General features: G+C 40.1%; 1 protein-coding gene and 1 long non-coding RNA gene across 5 annotated transcripts in view; one reads left to right on the top strand and one right to left on the bottom strand.

The window, feature by feature from the left end:
- Positions 1-20,607, top strand: part of LOC143264984 (uncharacterized) — a 436,316-nt gene that overhangs the window by 286,324 nt on the left and 129,385 nt on the right. The gene's annotated exons all lie outside the window — the stretch shown is intronic.
- The window catches only part of LOC100877240 (uncharacterized), a 340,218-nt gene that overhangs the window by 253,983 nt on the left and 65,628 nt on the right, over positions 1-20,607 (bottom strand). Inside the window, exon 2 of one of the 3 annotated variants that reach the window (XM_012298927.2) lies at positions 2,671-2,750. The exons of 1 other annotated variant lie outside the window; for it this stretch is intronic. The gene's annotated coding sequence lies outside the window, so the exon portion shown is untranslated. The remainder of the gene's footprint in view (positions 1-2,670; positions 2,751-20,607) is intronic. One more of the 3 variants, XM_012298930.2, reaches the window with a different exon arrangement.

The raw sequence follows: 20,607 nt of genomic DNA, 5'->3' as shown, positions 1-20,607 counted from the left end.
ACAGTTGACAGAAACGCTTACAGAGGCGAGAGATCGTGTCTCTGTGTCTCTCTTCGTTCCCCGTTGCTTCTCCACTCGCCTAACTTTCTCTCCGTCTTGTCGCTTCGCGATCTCTCGCTGCTGGAAATCGTCTCCGATCGAGCTTCCGTCGCTCGCATTTCGCGCTATTGCCTCGCTGCAAACGTGACCGAACGCAGAGTCGATTTCAGGTTTCGCCCGATGTTCCACGTTGAAGACACATAGCTATCGAGCGTCATCGAGTGGTCCTTCGAGTTCGGACCGAACACCTGCTGCAGTACACGCTTTCAATCTGTGTGATTTGTAGACGGCCATTTCAGTCTTTACAACTACACAGAATATTCGACGATGGATAGTTTAATGGATAGAACAGGTGGCCGGCAAATTGAAAATTCGAATTTCGGTTCGGTCCAATGCCTTAATTCTTACGAGCGTCTGGAATCGCTTCTCCCATTTTCAACTCTCCAAGAATTAGAGACTTCGAAATTTAGTAATTTGAGAACGTAAAAACTTGCAAATGTCAGAAGTAGAAAATTTAATTTACATTCTTAGACAATGATGGCACCTAACGATCCACGTTCTAACAATGACTTCAACCATAAAAAACATCTCCATCATTTTATAAAAATTTCCCCCAAAAATTAAATTATCAGCCCCCGTAAAAAGCAAAATATCAACCCTCGTATATCGAGAATAGAATTTTTCATCCAGCGAAAGAAGAATCGAAAGGGGAGGGTGAAGTGCACCATTGTTTTGTAAAATCCATGTAGATCAAAGCGCACGAAATGTCTCGCGTTGGCCAGCAGCCCGAAAATCAGGATCACGCAGTAGCCTGAACAGAAGCTTCTTTGTTGGGCTGCAGCGACCACCCAATTCCCAGCTAAACTATTTAAAAACAGTAGCAGTTGGTACTCTGTCCCGAGGATATACTTGAAAGCGCGGCGAGACAAAGGGTGTATCGTTGATCCAATAGAGTCCTTCTGCCGGCCAGTATACGCGACTACTGCAAGGTATCTTGCAAAATCAACGAGATTATCCTTTAACGGGACTCGACCATCTGCGCACCATCCTGACCCAACGGATTCGCTCGTTCTTATCGAGATTTCTCTTCGAACTGTCAAACTATCCGACACCGCTTTGACTAAAACTACACCTATTTTATGGTACAATTGCGATAACTGTTTTGTGTCATTAATTGTTCCTTATCAAAGGAACAGCTACTGAATTTAAGCTTGATAAGTTGCATGAGATACGACTTTATTCTTAAATTTCCTTATTTTTTATTCGTAGCATGAATGAGGTTGGACGGGATTTAGGTCAAGTTAGATTGGCACTGTGTCGACGCTTAATTCGCGACACTCTGAAGATGCAAAAGAGGTTACGAAAAAGAAATCTCGATCTCTTTAGACACATTGCACTTTCTTAATTAAGAAACTGAATTCGGAGTGTTCATCTTTAGAAACGTCGCCACGTTTCTGTGCTTTTTTTAGTAGCGTGACAGCGAGTGTTAATCATCGATATCTTTGCAACGTAGCGACACGCGAAATCGATAATCTCGTTATCGCGATAATTATCGTATCCCGGCACGGTGGCCAAGTGATTCGTACCGGCGGGCAAAAATTCTCAGCAATTCTATCCGCGGAAAGGGGTTGGAAGTGGCGAGTAGTTTCGATAATTAAAATTTCCATGCGCCGTTTGACCGATCGCTCGTGATAATCGAATTTCTGGGTTGCAGAGCGTGCGATTTGCATCGTTCTCTGCTCGTTGATATTCCGATCGCTTGTTCCATCGGTCCACGTTGCTTCTAATAATGCGCCTCCATGAAAAATCTAGTTACGAAGAATAATGCAAACGCTCGGAATCGTTGATGCCCTCCCTCCTCTCTCGCCCTTCCTCTTCTCGCTCAAACCTCTTCCCCTAAGATTTTATATCAGGTTACTGGATCTTTTCAGGCTTACTTTGGAAAATCGATTTAAAACGTTTACCCCGAGTGTTACGGAACAGCAGTTTCAGAACTCGATGGATAAAACTGGACGCGTGCATGAACGTATATAAACAGTCTGTTTACTTGCGAGCTAGACGTAGACCACTGAATTTTAATCCTTTTGGTGGTGGTTTCGTTTTAAACGTTCTTTCGACATTTGTTTAACACTACAACTACCAAACCGCTTCATCTTTTCACATGTTTCTCCACAAGTTTCTTATTATAATGTACACATTTTGTTAAAATACATTCCTTAAAATCAACATTGATTTTCGTTAAGACAAAGAATAAACGTGTGTACCAATTTATGTTTCGTCGTTTGGTTATTTACTTTTTAACTTCAAATTAAGTACACATTATATGTCGATAGGTTTAGTGTTAAAATATGCACTACTTCACGATGCATCTTTGAATGCTTCATAATAAATCAACAACAGAAGGAGTTGTTGAAAAAAGTAACTGAGACAACTACAACAGAAAGATGTCCGACACGAAATTTGCAGGTGTCTCTTTAATCCGCTGAACAAATGTAAAATCACAAATAGTTACTATTTGTTCTACCGTAGGATCAAAATAAATACCTAGCGGTGCAAACGATCGTAGCACGAAAATTCGCAAAACTGATTCACCGAATGCTCGAAACACAATACATAAATAAATGTAAATACCTGTCCCACGATGCAACGATTTGCACTGCGGCTGATCCGCGTTCTCTCGTCTGCCTCTCGTACCGGAAGCCGCAACTACACTGCAACAGAAACCATCAGGAAGGACCACGTGAAAAACAATATACACCTTTATGAATTCTCTATACGTATCTTTCAACGTATCTTCGTATCGGACCTCGGAAACTGTTATAATATCGATTTCGGTTCTTCAAATGGTCACGAAGGGCGATTTTTATTTTGAATAACTGTTACGGCCGAACCTTTTCAGACTATAGGCATAAGTTACGCTTTCTATATCAGCTCCCGTATCGTAACCGTTACTTTTTAGCTTCTCTGTCAGTTCCGAAATGATTACGGAACCTTTTCTCACAACGACTACATAGAATTTTACGGTAAATCATTATTTATAAACGTGTTTCTTATGTTGTCATTAATTTGGTACATTAGAAATTTTTTAAATTGAAAAATGGAATAGTATTTCGAAACTAGTGTTTAAAGTTAACTTGTTCGCCTAACAGATACAGTAAACCCAAATTGTATTTGCACTATGATCAAGGTTGAAGTTTAATACCAATTATAATTTGCATAAGCAAATCTAAAATACACATATTTTCAATTAATCTATTTATCTGAATTATTTAAGAAATCCAAGAAAAATATGATGTCTTTCAGTGTCTACTTATGAGTCTCTAAATGTTGTTCATTCTTGACAATTAATACTCGTATTCATTTTCATTCATTTATCTTATAATAAATGAAAGAAATATTTGTCACACACTCCACATTGTTGTAATACATTTTACTACAAAATGAAGTCCCTTGATCTATTTTGTAAATTAAAGAATCTAGATAAAAGAAATTGAGTGCAAAGGTATAAAATTGCAAATGATCCGTAATAGAGGTTCGAAACGAAAGCGGCAAATGGTTGACGCACGAGGTGGCCGATCAAACTTCCGGATGAGAAGGACAAAGGATCGACGACACGCAAATCCTTGAAAGGAAATTCACCGAGGCGAGAAGGGTGTACAAATCCGTGCTTGGAAGATCCATTCTTCGCGAAAGCATCGTCTTGGCGTTTCTCCGCTGAGCGAGCACTGGATTCACCGGTAGAGATACGTTTAACGCGTCCCCTAATGGCTCGTTACTATCAATGCCACCGCAATCCGTATCGGAGACCAACTTGCCTGCCGCGTTTCCCTCATTGTGCCATCGGTAATGCGTCCTCCCTTCGCCCCGCCGCCCTACCTTTCCTGCTCGAACGAGCTTGAGACCTCTGCACCCTGATAAGGATGACGCTTGCAAGCGGAGACAGAATCGAAAGCCTAATAGCGCGTACGAACAATGGACAAGCCTCGTCATCAGCGTGACTGTTGCGGAAAGTAAATTGTTGGATGCGAACGATCGCGTCGCTACCAACTTATCGAATTAATATAGCGTGCAATTTCCTTCAAATTATCGCCCTCGGCACGAAACTTGGAATTTGGGAGAATATTGTGCGTGGTATTTGCTACGCGTTGTAATTTCACGCGTCGTAATTCCACGCGACGTGACACCACGTGTGGGATTTGCTACGCGTCATAACTCCACGCGTGATATTTTCTACACGCCACTACTCCACGCGTCGTAGTTCCACGTGTGGTATTCGCCATACGTCGTAATCCCATGCGTCATAACTCCACGCGTGATATTTGCTACGCGCCACCACTCCACGCGTCGTAGTTCCAAGCGCAGTAATTGCTATGCGTCGCAGTTCCACGCGTCGTAATTCCACGCGTTGTATTTCCACGCGTGGTATTCGCCATGCGTCGTAGATCCACGCGTCGTAACTCCACGCGTGATATGTGCTACGCGCCACCACTCTACGCGTCGTAATTTCACGCGTTGAAATTCCAAGCGTCGTATTTCCACGCGTGGTATTCGCCATGCGTCGTAGTCCCACGCGTCGTAACTCCACGCGTGATATTTGCTACGCGCCACCACTCCACGCGTCGTAGTTCCAAGCGTAGTAATTGCTATGCGTCGCAGTTCCACGCGTCGTAATTCCACGCGTTGTATTTCCACGCGTGGTATTCGCCATGCGTCGTAGATCCACGCGTCGTAACTCCACGCGTGATATTTGCTACGCGCCACCACTCCACGCCTCGTAATTCCACGCGTCGTAATTCCACGCGTCGTAATTCCACGCGTCGTATCTCCACGCGTGATATTTGCCATGCATCGTAGTCCCATGCGTGATATTTGCTACGCGCCGCAGCTCCATGCGTCGTATTCCCAAGCGTAGTACTTGCTACACGTCGAAGTTCCACGCACCATAACTCCACGCCTCGTATCCTCCACGCGTCATATTTCCACATGTGGTATTTGCCACGCATTGTATCCTTCACACGCTGAATTCGTCACGCGCCATATATCCACGCACCGCAGTACCACACGTTGTATTTCCCCGCGCTCTATTTCCACGACTTGTATTCGTTACGAGTTAAATTTGCCACTCACCAAACTCTCCTCCAGTTTCATATTTGTTCCTTATCACATGGCTAGTTCCAAAAACCTTCCTCCGCTATAAAGCCGTGCATGGCAATACACCGAGATAAAAGATAGGATTCTGGACATTTTCAAATTTCGAATCGTCGTGTTTGGCGTATTTTTCAAATATTTACGTTTCTATATCCTGAAATTTTCAAATGTTTATTCTGTCGCAATCAACGCACGTAAAAAAGTAATACGAAACGGGATATACGATTTCGCGTAACGTTCGAAGCTCGAATTGTTCTAAAAAATTTCCCGGGTTGTCCAATTACACAGAGATCGTTATTCGAGTAATCAGTACCAATATGTTATTAAACAACAAAATTTAAAAAGCACAAACTTTTTTCAATTTCTCTTCCTCAATTAACGAAACGCGATAGTTCTGGCCCGTGTTTAATTAACAACCTCAATTGAGTTGAAATACGAGCTCGAAATTCGATCATTCTATTGAAAGGGATATCGTTAAAATTTTTATCATTAAAATTTTCCGTATCGTTTTACCAGGACGATCGTTATTCGTCCAATTTTTATATTTCTTTTGATGTGCAAAATTTAAGCGATTCTGCCGTTAGTTCGAATATGTTGTCAACCGGATATTTTATGCAGGAACTAACGCGCACATATGCAGCAGTAATGGAAATGTGCCGTTTTTGAATAGTTAAAAAAGCTGAAATTGTTATTTGGTGCGTTTGGTGGACACTGTCTGTCGCTTACAAGCTTTCTATCGTCACGCATTGCAGTTCCACGCTTCGTAGTTCTACGCTTCGTAGTTCCACGCTTCGTAGTTCCACGCGCCATAGTTCCACGCGTCGTATTTCCACGCATCGTTCTTCCACGCGTCGTATTTCCACGCGTCGTTCTTCCACGCATCGTATTTCCACGCGTGGTATTCGCCATGCGTCGTAGTTCCACGCGTCGTAACTCCACGCGTGATATTTGCTACGCGCCACCACTCTACGCGTCGTACTTCCACGCGTCGTACTTCCACGCCTTGTATTTCTACGCTTCGTTCTTCCACGCATCGGAGTTCCACGCCTTGTATTTCCACGCTTCGTAGTCCCACGCGCCATAGTTCCACGCGTCGTATTTCCACGCGTCGTTCTTCCACGCGTCGTATTTCCACGCGTCGTTCTTCCACGCGTCGTATTTCCATGCGTCGTTCTTCCACGCGTCGGAGTTCCACGCATCGTACGTCCACGCCTCGTATTTCCACGCACCAGAGTTTTACGCGTCAAATTTCCACGCGTTGTATTTCCACGCGCCACAGTGCCACGTATCGTATTTCCACGCGTAGTATTTCCACACGTTGTAATTCCACGCGTCATAGTTCCGCGCGTTGTAGTTCTACGCGTCGTATCTCCACATATATTATTTGCCACGCGTCGTACTTTCTACGCATTGTAGTTCCACACGTCGTAATTCCATGCACCGTACTGTCACGCATGGTAATATCTTACTCTATTGTTCCACACGTTGTATTTTCACACATCGTACTCTCACGCATAGTAATTTCTTACTTCATAGTTCCACACGTGTTTCCACACGTTCTACTTTCTCAAGTTGTATTCATCACATTAAATTTGCCATACATCGCACTCTCCACACATTTCACATTTCTGTCCTATTATTGGGTTGTCCGGGAAGTTCGTACCGATTTTCGGTAGGCGGCATGAAATTTTATTTAGAATAATTTTTAGTTGCATAAAAGATGGAGAAAGGTTATAGAACAGAATGGTACCTATATAATTTAATAAATGTGTACCAAATTTAAATGAGCTGCGTTTCAATTCCCCTCAAAATCGGCACGAACTTTCCGGACAACCCAATACATCGCCAATTCCAAGAACCGTCCTATAACGCCGTCCATGGCAATACATCGAGACTGCAGCTATTAATAGCATAAATTGAAGACTCCCTTTCCAACACAGAATCTATCTTAACAAGAATATATGTTGCCGTACGCAGGAAGCAGATCATTAAGATCCAATATTCCTCGGCGAACTGTCTGAAAGGTAGCAAAGGATTCATCTCCATAAGCACCGTTCAATTTCCCAACAGCGGCCCATAACAATAAGTCAGATAGCGTGTGTTCCATGGACCGTCTACTTAATAACGTTAATAAATATAGTATGTACAACACAGCAACGTCGAATGGGCCACTGAACGCTCTTTTATGCGGCTGCGGCTTTGTACGGGGTGTCGTTTTGTCGCCGGCTCGCATTCAACGCGGTAACAAGCCGTTAAGCAGCAGTCGACTAAACTAGTCCTATTGAGATACTTGAAAAGTAATCTAGCAGGGATTGACCCTGTTGCTCGCTCGCTATTCGTAAGCTGGTTTTCAATGAGCGTACTCTCGCGCGATACCCGTTTCTCAGCCGAGCGTGTTGCCCTCGTGTCGCAAGTTTTTTTCGTGGGAACGATCGGTCACGGTTTATTTTCATTTTCATTCATTTTGTATGCACACGAAATTAAGCTATGTTTAATTAAGCTATAACTAAACTGTACAAGCTTAATAATAATTTATAGTTAAGCTATATAAGATAGTATTCAGCTGTACACTTTGTAGTGATAACTATGGTTATGTAACCTTTGTGTGCAATCTAAGTTACGTTACAATTCTGCGAGCAGAAGTGTATCTTCATTTAGCAGAGCCGAATATCTAAATTTGGAAATGTTCAAATCTCCTAATTCTCAAATGTTCAAATTCCTGAAGATCTTCATTTCAACAGGGCTTAATTAAACCCAAAGGGAAGTTTTAATTAAAGTCAAAAGATGAGCGTAGCATCGTAACAGTACAATAACGATAAAGCAGAAGTGTATAAAACTCGAATCGATTTTGAACGTTAAATCGTAAAATTTGTTAAGCCTGCAGCTTAACAGATCATCATGAACATCCGTTAAATTCAATAACGATTCAACGAGAATCAAAGGTTTATTTCCTTTGAGAGGCCTCTGATTCCTCGTCAAAGCGAGAGGCATTAAGAAGATGAAAACCGGTCAGCTATTCTGGCTAGAAAACGAAGAGACGTACTCGCGAGCAAAACAAACCCCCGTCAGGCGGAAGGGTGAAAGCACCCCTGCCGCCGGTAATAACAATTGTCGCGTGGCAAAAGGGGTGCCATGTGTTTCGACGACCAGCTTTTCGCCATTATTAATAGAGAACGAAACAATTTCGTAACGTGGCCCGGCTTATTATAATCCTGCTTTTATACACTTTACACGCAATACACGGATCTTCTCGGTCCGTTGCTGCAACCCCTATCCACCCCGTTCTCTTTTACCAACCCTCGCGACACCGAGGATTATCGTGCAGTCGAGGTCAACGAATTATTTTGGTCCCCACGGGAACCAGCAGCTTTTTCCCTTTTTTTATTCTTCGGGATAACAGGGATGCTCATTTCACGCGGCTCGATGCCTTCATTTTCTCGGATAAACGCGTTGTTTCCTAACCCTTCAACAAATTCCTAAATTCTCAAATTTTCAGTGACTCGAATTTTCTAATTTTTTTGTCATTTTATTTTGTTACATTTTGACTTATATGTTCAATACATTAATATTTCGATTGAGCAAGGATTGAGAATTTCATTTGAACAAGGGTTGAAGTCGTGATTCACCGTTTGAGAATCAATTCGAGAATTTCAAGCAGTTTCTGACGAGGTTTTTGTTTCGTCGATCGATACAGGCTTGCTAGAAGAAAATGAGTAAGGAAAGAAAATTTGGGGGGACGTTGATAAGATGGGGATGCAAAAAGTTTCTTATCGCCAGGATACTGCACCTCGTCGAGGGTGCTAGAAAATTGATGATTCTGGTAAATCGTAATCTTAATAAGATGAAATTCTTCGTGTGCTTAAATAAGTTAACTATTGAATAAACGCAGAAATGTGAATCGTACAAGTGCAAATCTCTCAACATTATAAAAACTTAAAAGTTAAAAATGTTCAGTATCTGGAATAGTAACCTTAGAATAACTGAAATAGACCTTGTAGCAAATAATAATTGAATAAACGCAGAAATTGCATGATGCAAGTGCAAATCTCTTACTATTACAAAAACTTAAAAGTTAAAAATGTTCAGTATCTGGAATAGTAACCTTGGAATAACTGGAATAGACCTTGTAGCAAATAATCAAATAATCCTTGATCGCAAATAACTTTACATTATACGTTTACCGATATCCCATTTTATAAAATTCGTTTTCCCTATAATCTTGCAAAATCTCAATTGCGGTCGGTCCAGCACGTTAAATGGATCAATTATTTTACCGAGCTACAGTTTCGAAACCGACCCGAACGTGGTTCTAGCTGTCGAACAGTTAATTAAATTATTTAATTATTAATCATCTATTAGCGTGACCGATCGACCGGTCGAACGGACTCGGGAATATCCAAAAACAGATTAAGTGGTTGATTGGTACTGTATAATTAACGATCTAATTAAACGATGGATTATAACGTGCCATCCATGGAAATTATTTTAGTTTCACGTAAACCTGAACTTCGATGAGAATTACGTTTATGCGTAGCTTTAAATTGTTCCTGTTTATCCTCGGTTTTAATAACCGAACATTTTCACACGTTTCGTTGTCGAATTCGATGAGTCACGTTTTACCTAAGACCGAATAAAAAATATAACTGTATGAGAAACATCTGGGGACAAACTGTAAGAAGGTTAGTTCTCTATGTCTTAACCTTTTGCCCTGCTATAATGTGTCACACTCGTGACGCACTATTGAATGTGACTACAATTGATTAACCATACTCGTATTTTCACTGCGATTGAATTTTGAGTTCAATTCTAATTATAATCAAGCACTGCTGGAAGCAAAATGTAGTTAACATTTGAACCTTCTTTAGTTGTCTTAATATTGTAACAATAATTATACATGACACAACACCTAGAAAATTATAAGTTAAGTTCAATTGAAAGTCAGTTGTTGGCATGAGTATATTCACACCAAGAACCTAATACGCTCCTATATACCTCAACCCTCTGAATCCAACCCTCTCAAACGTAACTGAACCTGCAGTCCTACCATAGTAATTAAAGAGTAATTAAATAGTAATTAAAAATATAAAAAGAATAAAACTGAAACACATAAATCGAACGACTCTACTAAGAAGGTTAGAAGAGGAATAAACGGCGGTCGAAGCAAAGGGAGCAAAGGTCGACCACGAAGTGACAGCGATTAATTCGATGAAAATCATCGTGATCGTAGGGCAATTTCGTCGTGGCTCGGACCGTCCAAGCCACTTGAATTTTCACGATACTTGTCGCTTATCTTCGTTCGCTTCATGGGGACCGTAGGTATCGGCTGGCAATCCATTAACGTAGATCCGACGCGTGACCACGGACGAGATCGTGTGGTTGCACCAGGAATCACGGCTTGATCCAGAATCCTGGACGTTCTGGTTTCTGGCCTGGTCAGTCATAGTCGTGCCATCGACTCTCTGATCAAATATTTAAGGCACGGTGTAAGAGGGATTAGTTAAAAGTCCATCTACCTTTTAATCCATGGACTGCTTAATGAAGCTTCCATTTCAGGGCGTTTTATTATTTTCATTTTTCGATATTCGCGATTATCATTTCTTTTATTCTGTTACTGCTTTGTGCTGCTTTTACTATTTCCTCTGTGCTACTACTTTCAAATCTCTTCCGTGAAATTTTTCATTAAACAAATTTTCTTATGTTTGACAAATAGAAATTCCAGTATAAGTACTGGATATAAGTATGACATAAGTGTTCATATAAGTATGAAGCATTACATGAAATGAATGATACAATATGTGCTTGCAATTGCTATCGATCAGCAGTTAAGAAGATCTATTTTAAAAAATTTTTTATATTTGACAAATAGAAATTCCAGTACTTATATGAAACATTACATGAAACGAATGATACAATATATGCTTGCAATTGCTATCGATCAGCAGTTAAGAACTATTTTACAAAATTTTTTATATTTGACTAATAAAAATTCCAGTACTTACATGAAACATTGCATGAAATGAATGATACAATATATGTTTGCAATTGCTATCGATCAGCGGTTATGAAGAACTATTTTACAAAATTTTTAATATTTGACACATAGGAATTGCAGTACTTATATGAAGCAGTAATACCAGTACATTAAATGATACAATATGATATGTTTGTAGTTGCTAGCGATTTTTAAGAAACTTTTTAAAAAAAAAAAAATGATAATAAAGAAAATATTTTCCGCAAAATGTAAAACCCTGGTGGAAAGAATGAAATACCCAAAAGCCGAACAGTAATTGAATATAAAAAAAGGGCGGAATGGAAGCGCACTCGTGACCCTTCAAAGGGTAAAAATACGTACTTGCAATGATTGAAACTACGCTAAATATCGACGCGAATACATCGAACGTCGGCCACGGGGGACTCGCGAAGCGTTTCCGGCGATTGCCAGAAAATTCAAAGCTTCAACTTGTAAAATCGATCGATTCGAAAACGAACGAACAGTCGTTGGTTTCCGCTAGTATTCGTCGTTCGTCACAGCGTTTCGAAATGGAGCGAGGGAGAAACAGAGAGGAGGAGTCGACAAGTTTCGCTGACCCCTGGAATTTTCCTAGACAGACCTAAAGCCATCAAGCTCGAATGCCTGGCTCCTTCCAGCAAAGAGCCTCGTACCATCGTCGAGCTTCCATGGATTTGCTCGAGAATGTTTACCTAGTAGACCGAAGTCGAAGGGAGATGAAGGATTAGAGACGGGTAGCAAGGTGTCGGTCGGTTAACCCGAGAAGTCGGTGTGAAACTCGAGATCGACGAACAGAGAAAGACGAGTTAACTCGCGTCAGAATGTGCGAGAAGCTCACCAATACTAAATTACGCGATGTTATGATAAGACGAAGGGAGTTGGTTGCCGTATCCGAATGCGCTCGTTGAAGCCCGATGCTTCGATGTAATTAACGTGGCGAGGCTTTCACAGCCGATTCTGATGACGAAACTCGATCAATTTGCCCGATTACTTTTCACGACGTTCATTTTACCTTCGATTCCTACCGATTCGTGGCTCTGTGGCTCGAGCACCGATAATTGGACCGATCAAACGCGGTTCGAACGATGACCTGTGTCAATACCGTGATCTTCTTACCGAGCTTTACGGGATTCGCCACTGCAAGTTTCGAAACTTTAATTTAGACTAATCTGTTCCATGAAATCTACTGACCGAGTGCTTCGTCAATATGTAACTCGAAGTTTCGAATTTCAGGGTCTTTGAGGATTGCTGAATCAACTTACATCCCTATTTACTATACACACTGTTATCTTCCATAATTGTCGACAGGCCACTTGCAGTAAATTCTACTTCAGGATCGTGGCAGATAAAAAATGTAACCACGTTAACATTCTGCAAAACTCGCTTCATTCAATCCACAAGTCCTCTCTGCACCTTTGTACAGCACACAAATATTTACACCGAAAAGCTCATTAACCATAACGATTCAGGCCCTCAAAGTGTTTTTGGAGCACCCATTTACCCAACATAAAGCTTCATTTCATCACACACTTATAGAACTCGGTTATAAGTGATTCCGTCTACATTAGCAAATTAACCGAAGATCCTACAAAGTAGAAGATACATATATAATGTGGATATTACTCGTTTCGTAGATTGCCTCTGAAGCTATCGTTCGTGTCTTCAATCTACTCCGCTACCTCCCTCTGTCAATACAGGGTGGTCTATTTTCTCGGAAATAACGTTATCTCTTTATACGGAAACCTCTCGTGCAGTTATAAGTCACCCCGTAGAACATCTCGAAATTGTACTTTACAATTACTCCTCGCACAGCCTGGTGACTCCATTCAGTTATTTCGCGGAGAGGAACAACCAACAGTTCACGAAGGTTAGTCCTGACCCGACAGCGCTCAAGATTTAACTACAGCCGGCGCGGCACTCGGATGCATTCGAGTGCGCGACACTGAATCGCATTCAGATATAATTACCGTCGCTTCAGGGAACATCGCGCGTCATTAGTTACAGATGCTGGGGCACGAGCAATAAATTACCATGATAAACAGCCGACTGATTCGTCATATTTATTCAGCACGGTATAGCACGGCCGTTAGCGTTAATTTACATCGACCAATATTAATCTTTTCGTACTGCGTCGCTTCTATATTTTAATTTTAAAAGCTTCCACGATTTTAATACCGCGTTCAATTTTTTCGAGCTAGAGTAAATTATTCGTATCTTTTATGGAACTGACTTTCTTAATTACTGACGCTGTTTCTTTGATGGTGTGTATAAATCTATATGCTAAAATTTAGCAGTACGTGTTAGTAGTCTTTATGGTTGTGTCAGAATGGATGAAGCTATGCTAGGATCAAGTGAACCGGCTTCGTTAGCGTAACAATTTTTCTGTTTGACAGTGTGTAGACATCAAGTCGAAGCAACCTAAGTCATTAAATAGGATCTTATCCTATATCAGGGGCACAAACTTCCAGATTTCTCAAATTCACAAACTATCATATTCCTTGCTCTGTATTTATTCTTGTACATTGGACTTGATGCGGATCTTACCTTGAAGAAGGCGTAAATCCTCTTCCAGAAAGGTTCCAAGATAAATTCTTGCGATTAGGAGGTAAAAAGCGTCGAAACAGGTGAGACAAGGTTGAACCTCGGACGAATCGATAAGAAGGCAAGGACCGATAACCCGAGAGGAGATAAAGAAACGGCGAAAAAGTTGCGCGTCCAGGAAGAGAACGGAATAATAAATTTCCCTTTGGACCGTAAAACAAAGCCACCCGGTGATCCGCTAAACCGTCGGGGATAAAGCAACGGGATTCGAAAGGGAAGGCCCAACAAGGGCGGTGGAACGCATCGATAATGAGTCGACAGTAAAAACAACCCCGGAAGAAAAATCGGGAAGAGAAGGCGTGCACCGTGGTTGGATACAGAGAGGGTGAAGGCGGAGTAGGAAGAGGACCAAGGAGCATCGATGATGAGGCACAACCGCGGAAGAAAGGCAGAAAAGGGGAGAAAGGGGTTGAAGCTGTGGGGTTTGAGGCAAAAAGGACGTCACCGTCGCGAGGAGACGCAACATCGGACGGAGTAAATAAAATATTCAGGAAGCTGGGACCCCGGGGCGTTTGTTGGTGGATTCTGGGGTGTCTGAGAGGCGGATGGGGATGATAGGAGGTCGGAAGGAGGTCGAGTAGGGTGAAGACGACTCGAGGAAGCTTCTGGTATGTGGTTACGTCCAGAAGTTCCTCGTTACTTTCTTCTACAATAACCTACCATTAATTATTTCGCGTGTGGTACACTCAATAAAATTTGTATATGCTTTCTTAGAGGGTGAAGTTATTTTTAATTTGTTAAAATGTATATGTACATTTCATGCTCAAATGTTTATGTATCATGTATAAATTTTTGTATGTAGCTGATTTTTTAATTCACTTGCAATGACAAACTACTATATCATACTTATTATTAACTATATCATACTTATAAAGACATCGATCACAGGTATACCTACAGGCAAGCTGACACGAAGCAGCAGAGGCAGGTATAATGAAATCTGGGGAGTGAGTATGTAGCCCGATAAGATATTTGAAGTTTATTATTTAATTACTAGAACATGTCTACGTAAATCGATATTAGCACATACGAGTAAAGAATTCATGTTTCTATGGAAAATAAGTAAACATTTGTACCGACTAATAAGATCATCTACATATATCTGCTGTTGAGTTATCTCCTCTATTCGTAGTGCTTAATCATTCTCATTGCTTAATCATTTGTTCCTAGCTTCAAAGTAACTGTGTCCCTTGTAACTGAACTTTTACGAAAGTAACTGAAATTTCATTAGACAAAATACAATATGTTTCATAATTTTTAATTTTCAATTTCAAGGAGGATTGAATTCAACGTCCCAGCAATTTATCATAAAATTGAAGTTCGAATAGTCGCTCGATCCGTAAAATGTCTATGTATATCGATATTAGCATCTACGAGTAAAGAATTCATGTTTCCATGGAAAACAAGTAAACATTTGTACCGACTAATAAGAACATCTACATATATCTGCTGTTGAGTTATCTCTTCTATTCGTAATGCTTAATCATTCTCATTGCTTAACCATTAATTTTTAGCTTCAAAGTAACTGTAGTAACTGAACTTTCATGAAACTAACTGAAATTTCATTGAACAAAATTTGTTTCATAATTTTTAATTTTCAATTTCAAGGAGGATTGAATTCAACGTCCCAGCAATTTATCATAAAATTGAAGTTCGAAATCCTCTCGTCTAATCGCTCGATCCGTAAAATAACAGCGGGAATAATTGTTCTCTCATAAATCAAAGTTAAGTTGGGAAGTTTTGTAGCCGGCACACAGAGAAGTCCGCGCAGACTATGGGGTTTTATCCCATGGGATTGAACGTGAACCGTAGAATGGTTTGCGTGGCAGGTCACAGAAGAGGTGTCGGTGTAAGCGTGCACACCTTTGTCGTGGTTCGCAAACCGAAATCCGCACCTGCTCGGTGAAACACCCTCGTAAGCCGTCGACCATAGTCTCGCAGCGATTTCTCGGCTAAAATCTAGCCAGGGTCACCCTCTCGAATTAGCCGCGTCCTCCTCGTCGCACATTCGCCGCCTCGAACAACGGCTTTGGTCCACGACGTGTATCGGTAAGCTTCGATCCTAAAGCGGTCTCTAAGTGCTGGGAAAACAGTGGAACAACAGATTTTCGATGGGGAAGTTAACTCTTTTCGTGGTCGTCTCGTAGATAAACCGAGTTTACTAGGGGATAGTCGACGACCGCCGGACTGCGGTACAATGTTTTCATGGGAGTTGTAAGCTATTTATCTTCGAATTATAGTACTTTGCGCGTGAAACAACTATTACCATGTTATATCAACTCCCCTCTTTCCCCTCGCTATTCCACTGGACACTACAGGCGTTGGAGATAAATATTAGAAATCTAAATTGTCAATTCGTTTAATCTAGTAATTCGAAAGTTGTGTTATTTCCTATTCATTCGTGTCTGACAAAGTACAAGAATATAATGCATTATAAAAAAAGTAATCGAGCGAAAAGATGATCAAAGTTTTACAATTTGGAAAAGCTAAAAGATCATCATAAATTAGAGCACAAGTCCGTGTTCAATAATTTCATGACCACTGACCAATTTAATCATATAATTTTATTTTAAATAATTTTTAAAAGTGAAGACAGATTTAAAAATTTGCTTTGTTCGATCCGGTGTGTCAAGAGATAAAAATACGTTGACTGGAAGCTATACAGTGACTGTTGACTTTGACCCCGTGTTGCATCCAGCCAAATTCATGGAACGTACATACACACTTTTCATACATATTGACGAACACGCGAGGTTTATAAATACGTCCACTATAAACATCGGGTTACTTTCCGAAACTGTATAAATAGTGTATTCACTTAACTGAAACATATCATATCTATTCTTCGATCGCGTAGAAAAAGAGTAGCTATATAAACGTACAAGAGACTGTAATAAAAAAATATAGGATACAGGTAAATGGTTCAAAGAGGATTACATTTTCAGAACCATATTTTTTTGCGAGCTCAACGATGCATGTGTGTATTTTACAGGTGAACTATTTTTTTAAATGGAAACGTGTACTTTTTCCCATCTCGCAATGCCGCGTAAAAAACTACCAGAGTCGAAATATTATTGGGTTAGCAAGTTACTTTAAACGAATGAATTTATCGAAAATAATTAAATATACGCAGTTTCTCTATCAGAGATATTTTTCCGCAGATAAACTACACTCGTTGCAAAATCATTCTTCCATTTTTATCTGAATACAAACTAGCATGTAAGTATAATGTAATTTTGTTAATAGCTTTACGTATAGAATGACAAGAATTAGCACGATAATTAGTGCTTAATTCACAGGCAAATAATATCGACGTAATATAGTTTTCCACTTGTTAAGAAACAAGGAAGTAAAATTCCCAACACCGCTGTAACCGATATCCCAATCAAACACAGAATTCAATTTTCAGTATAAAAATACACCAAGACCGGTTCAATCAATAACTCGAATGTTATCCACAGTGGACCAATCTATCACCGATTCTCAGACCACTATTTCAAATTACACACATCCAGCGGCAGAAATAATTCAAGCGTCCTCGCTCCTATTCCTGCCCGTTAACTATTTATCCCGAAGCCAGAAGTAAAATAATCAAATATGCAACCGTCAGACAGAACAGTTACGAGTAAAATAAATTCCCCGAGATCGTATATCAATTTTCCCTGCATACGTTTGTAACTTGATTACTTTTGTCGATTGGGAAATCGGAAGTCGGCCATTTTCGAAACTTGCAACTGTGAAGTTTCACGCTTCAGAAATTGAAAAATTAGGGAACTGAGAAATTAGAAAAGTAGAAGCTTGATGTATTTACAAACTGGAAAATTAAAAAATTAAGAAACTGAGAAATTAGAAAAGTAGAAGTTTGATGTATTTACAAACTGGAAAATTAAAAAATTAAGAAATTGAGAAATTAGAAAAGTAGAAGTTTGATGTATTTACAAACTGGAAAATTAAAAATTAAGAATTGAGAAATTAGAAAAGTAGAAGCTCAATATATTTACAAACTGGAAAATTAAAAAATTAAGAAATTGAGAAATTAGAAAAGTAGACGCTCAATATATTTACAAACTGGAAAATTAAAAAATTAAGAAATTGAGAAATTAGAAAAGTAGAAGCTCAATATATTTACAAACTGGAAAATTAAAAAATTGAGAAATTAGAAAAGTAGAAGCTTGATATATTCACAAACTGGAAAATTAAAAAATTAAGAAACTGAGGAATTGGAAAATTGAAAGACTAGAAAGTTCAAGAATAATGAAATGAAGAAACTTGCAGAAGTTAAAAAATAAAAAAATTTGAAAGATGGAATCAGAAATTCTGAAAAATAGAAAGTTAGTTTCTGTGTGAAATTTGCGGATTAAAGGTAATCGATATAGAGGATCCAGGGAGTTATGGGTAACATTAGCGATCATTTATGGATAACGAGATCGATAGCGACACCTCTAGCGGATAGCGAGTGGAAACGAGATTACGAGGGACGCGCGAGCGAAACGGGCTCGCGGGTGCCGTTCGCTTTTCGTGGCAGACTTCTTCGTTAATTTTGCATCGACGTTTCTGGTATGCATCGTGGAGCCGGTCGGTGAACGTCCCGTGTCCGACTACGTGCCAGAAACGCGACACGGTGTGCGTTGTACCGAACCTAATCCGCGACGAGGATAGCCGACGATTTCGTACGGGAATTAATCGATCGGGAGGGGCAAATTCGTGCGCGGGTATTAAAGGATTTCCCCATGGTTCCTGATAATTCGATTGTACTCCTCGTATATATACAAGGCTAACACACGGACAACCACACCCTACTCTACATCTATCTTGCTGCAGTTTCGACGGACAGAACAAAATGAATCAAAATCCACGGTTAAATTCCTGGTTACATCCGCGCGAAAAATTGATCCTCGTTTACTGAATCCATGCTGAGCTTTGTTCGGTGCTTGAAAACGTGACGAGTAATTTTTACGTATTCGTTTTAGGTTACTTGACGAGAAGGATGTTTGAAAGCTTAATGCCGGCTCCGGATATATGAGTTACATAATTAATTACGGTCACATTGGTTCTCCAAAATCCACCTGTCCGATGTCCGGTACTTTAGCCATATACAGGGAGGTACTTAAAATTGGCCACCTGAATTACTTGGCTGCTATTGCTGATAAGCAAAAATGCATCAGACCATCAATTCACCAAATTGATTTAGACCTGATCAGACTTTTGAAGCTGATCATACCATCATATCACCAAATTGATTTTGACCTGATCAGACTTTTCAAGCTGATTATACCATCATATTACCAAATTGATTTTGACCTGATCAGACTTTTCAAGCTGATTATACCATCATATTACCAAATTGATTTTGACCTGATCAGACTTTTGAAGCTGATTATATCTTCATATCAGCAAATTGATTTTAACCTGGTCAGACTTTTGAAGCTGATCAGACCATCATATCACCAAATTGATTTTGACCTGATCAGACTTTTGAAGCTGATTATACCTTCATATCAGCAAATTGATTTTGACCTGATCAGACTTTTGAAACTGATTATACCTTCATATCACCAAATTGATTTTGACCTGGTCAGACTTTTGAAGGTAATCAGACCATCATATCACCAAATTGATTTTGACCTGATCAGACTTTTGAAGCTGATTATACCTTCATATCAGCAAATTGATTTTGACCTGATCAGACTTTTGAAGCTGATTATATCTTCATATCACCAAATTGATTTTGACCTGGTCAGACTTTTGAAGCTGATTATACCATCATATTACCAAATTGATTTAGACCTGGTCAGACTTTTGAAATTGATCAGACTATCACATCACCAAATTGATTTTGACCTGATCAGACTTTTGACGCTGATCAGACCATCATATCACCAAATTGATTTTGACCTGATCAAACTTTTGAAGCTGATTATACCATCATATCACCATATTGATTTTGACCTGGTCAGACTTTTGAAGCTGATCAGACCATCATATACCAAATCATTTTATATCGAGGGGCTGATGAAAATTTACTCTGAGAAAATGGTCAAGTCTGATGAACTTTCTCAAGTTATTCAGTTAACCTCTTTTAAAAGCCTCTCCCTGTATACGAACATTACTATAATACTAGATCATTGACAACCGTGAACAAGCAATCATACCAAACATGTCATGACTGAGTGTAAAAATTCAGAGAAACCTTCCACATAAATATATAGATTGAGAAAATGGAAGAGCAAATTCCATAGAGTATAAACGTATAAAATAGGAACATTTCTATTGTTTGTATAGTAGGTGATCGTCGCATAACCAGCGAAAGGGTTAATGCTTGTACGGTCGATCACCCCTCGGTTATTTGATCCCAATTAGCGACGTGTTCACACAATCGTTCAAAGTTGCACGGTCCTGTCATTAAATATTCATTGGTCACGTTGCCCCGCGGGCATTATCATATATTTGGCTAGGTAAACAAAAACGACCGGCCGATCGGAAATTCTTGGCGTATTTCGCGCGAAAGCCAGGGACGTCGTCGCGTCTCCGGAGTTAAGGCGATTACCGTCTATTTTTTTAATGCTAAATTCATGCCGTCAACCGCACTTTGCCCGTCGACAGCGACAATATTTTCATTGTGCCCCGTGAGAAAGCAATTACCGCTTTCGTGCTTTCCCGATGCTTAAAGCGGATCAAGGTGTCTCCGATTTTCGTCACCCATCAACGATGACGTTTTGCCTTACAAATTGAGCTTCTTTTCTGAGTGTCGCTCTACATAACATCGATTATCGATCCGCGCGAGAAATCTGCTGCTCGACCAAGCACCG

Source organism: Megachile rotundata, chromosome 1 (assembly GCF_050947335.1).
Source record: "Megachile rotundata isolate GNS110a chromosome 1, iyMegRotu1, whole genome shotgun sequence".
In the NCBI taxonomy this organism is placed as follows: domain Eukaryota; kingdom Metazoa; phylum Arthropoda; class Insecta; order Hymenoptera; family Megachilidae; genus Megachile; species Megachile rotundata.
Note: the sequence above shows the minus strand (reverse complement) of the source record. Positions and strands in the feature narration are given on the sequence as shown.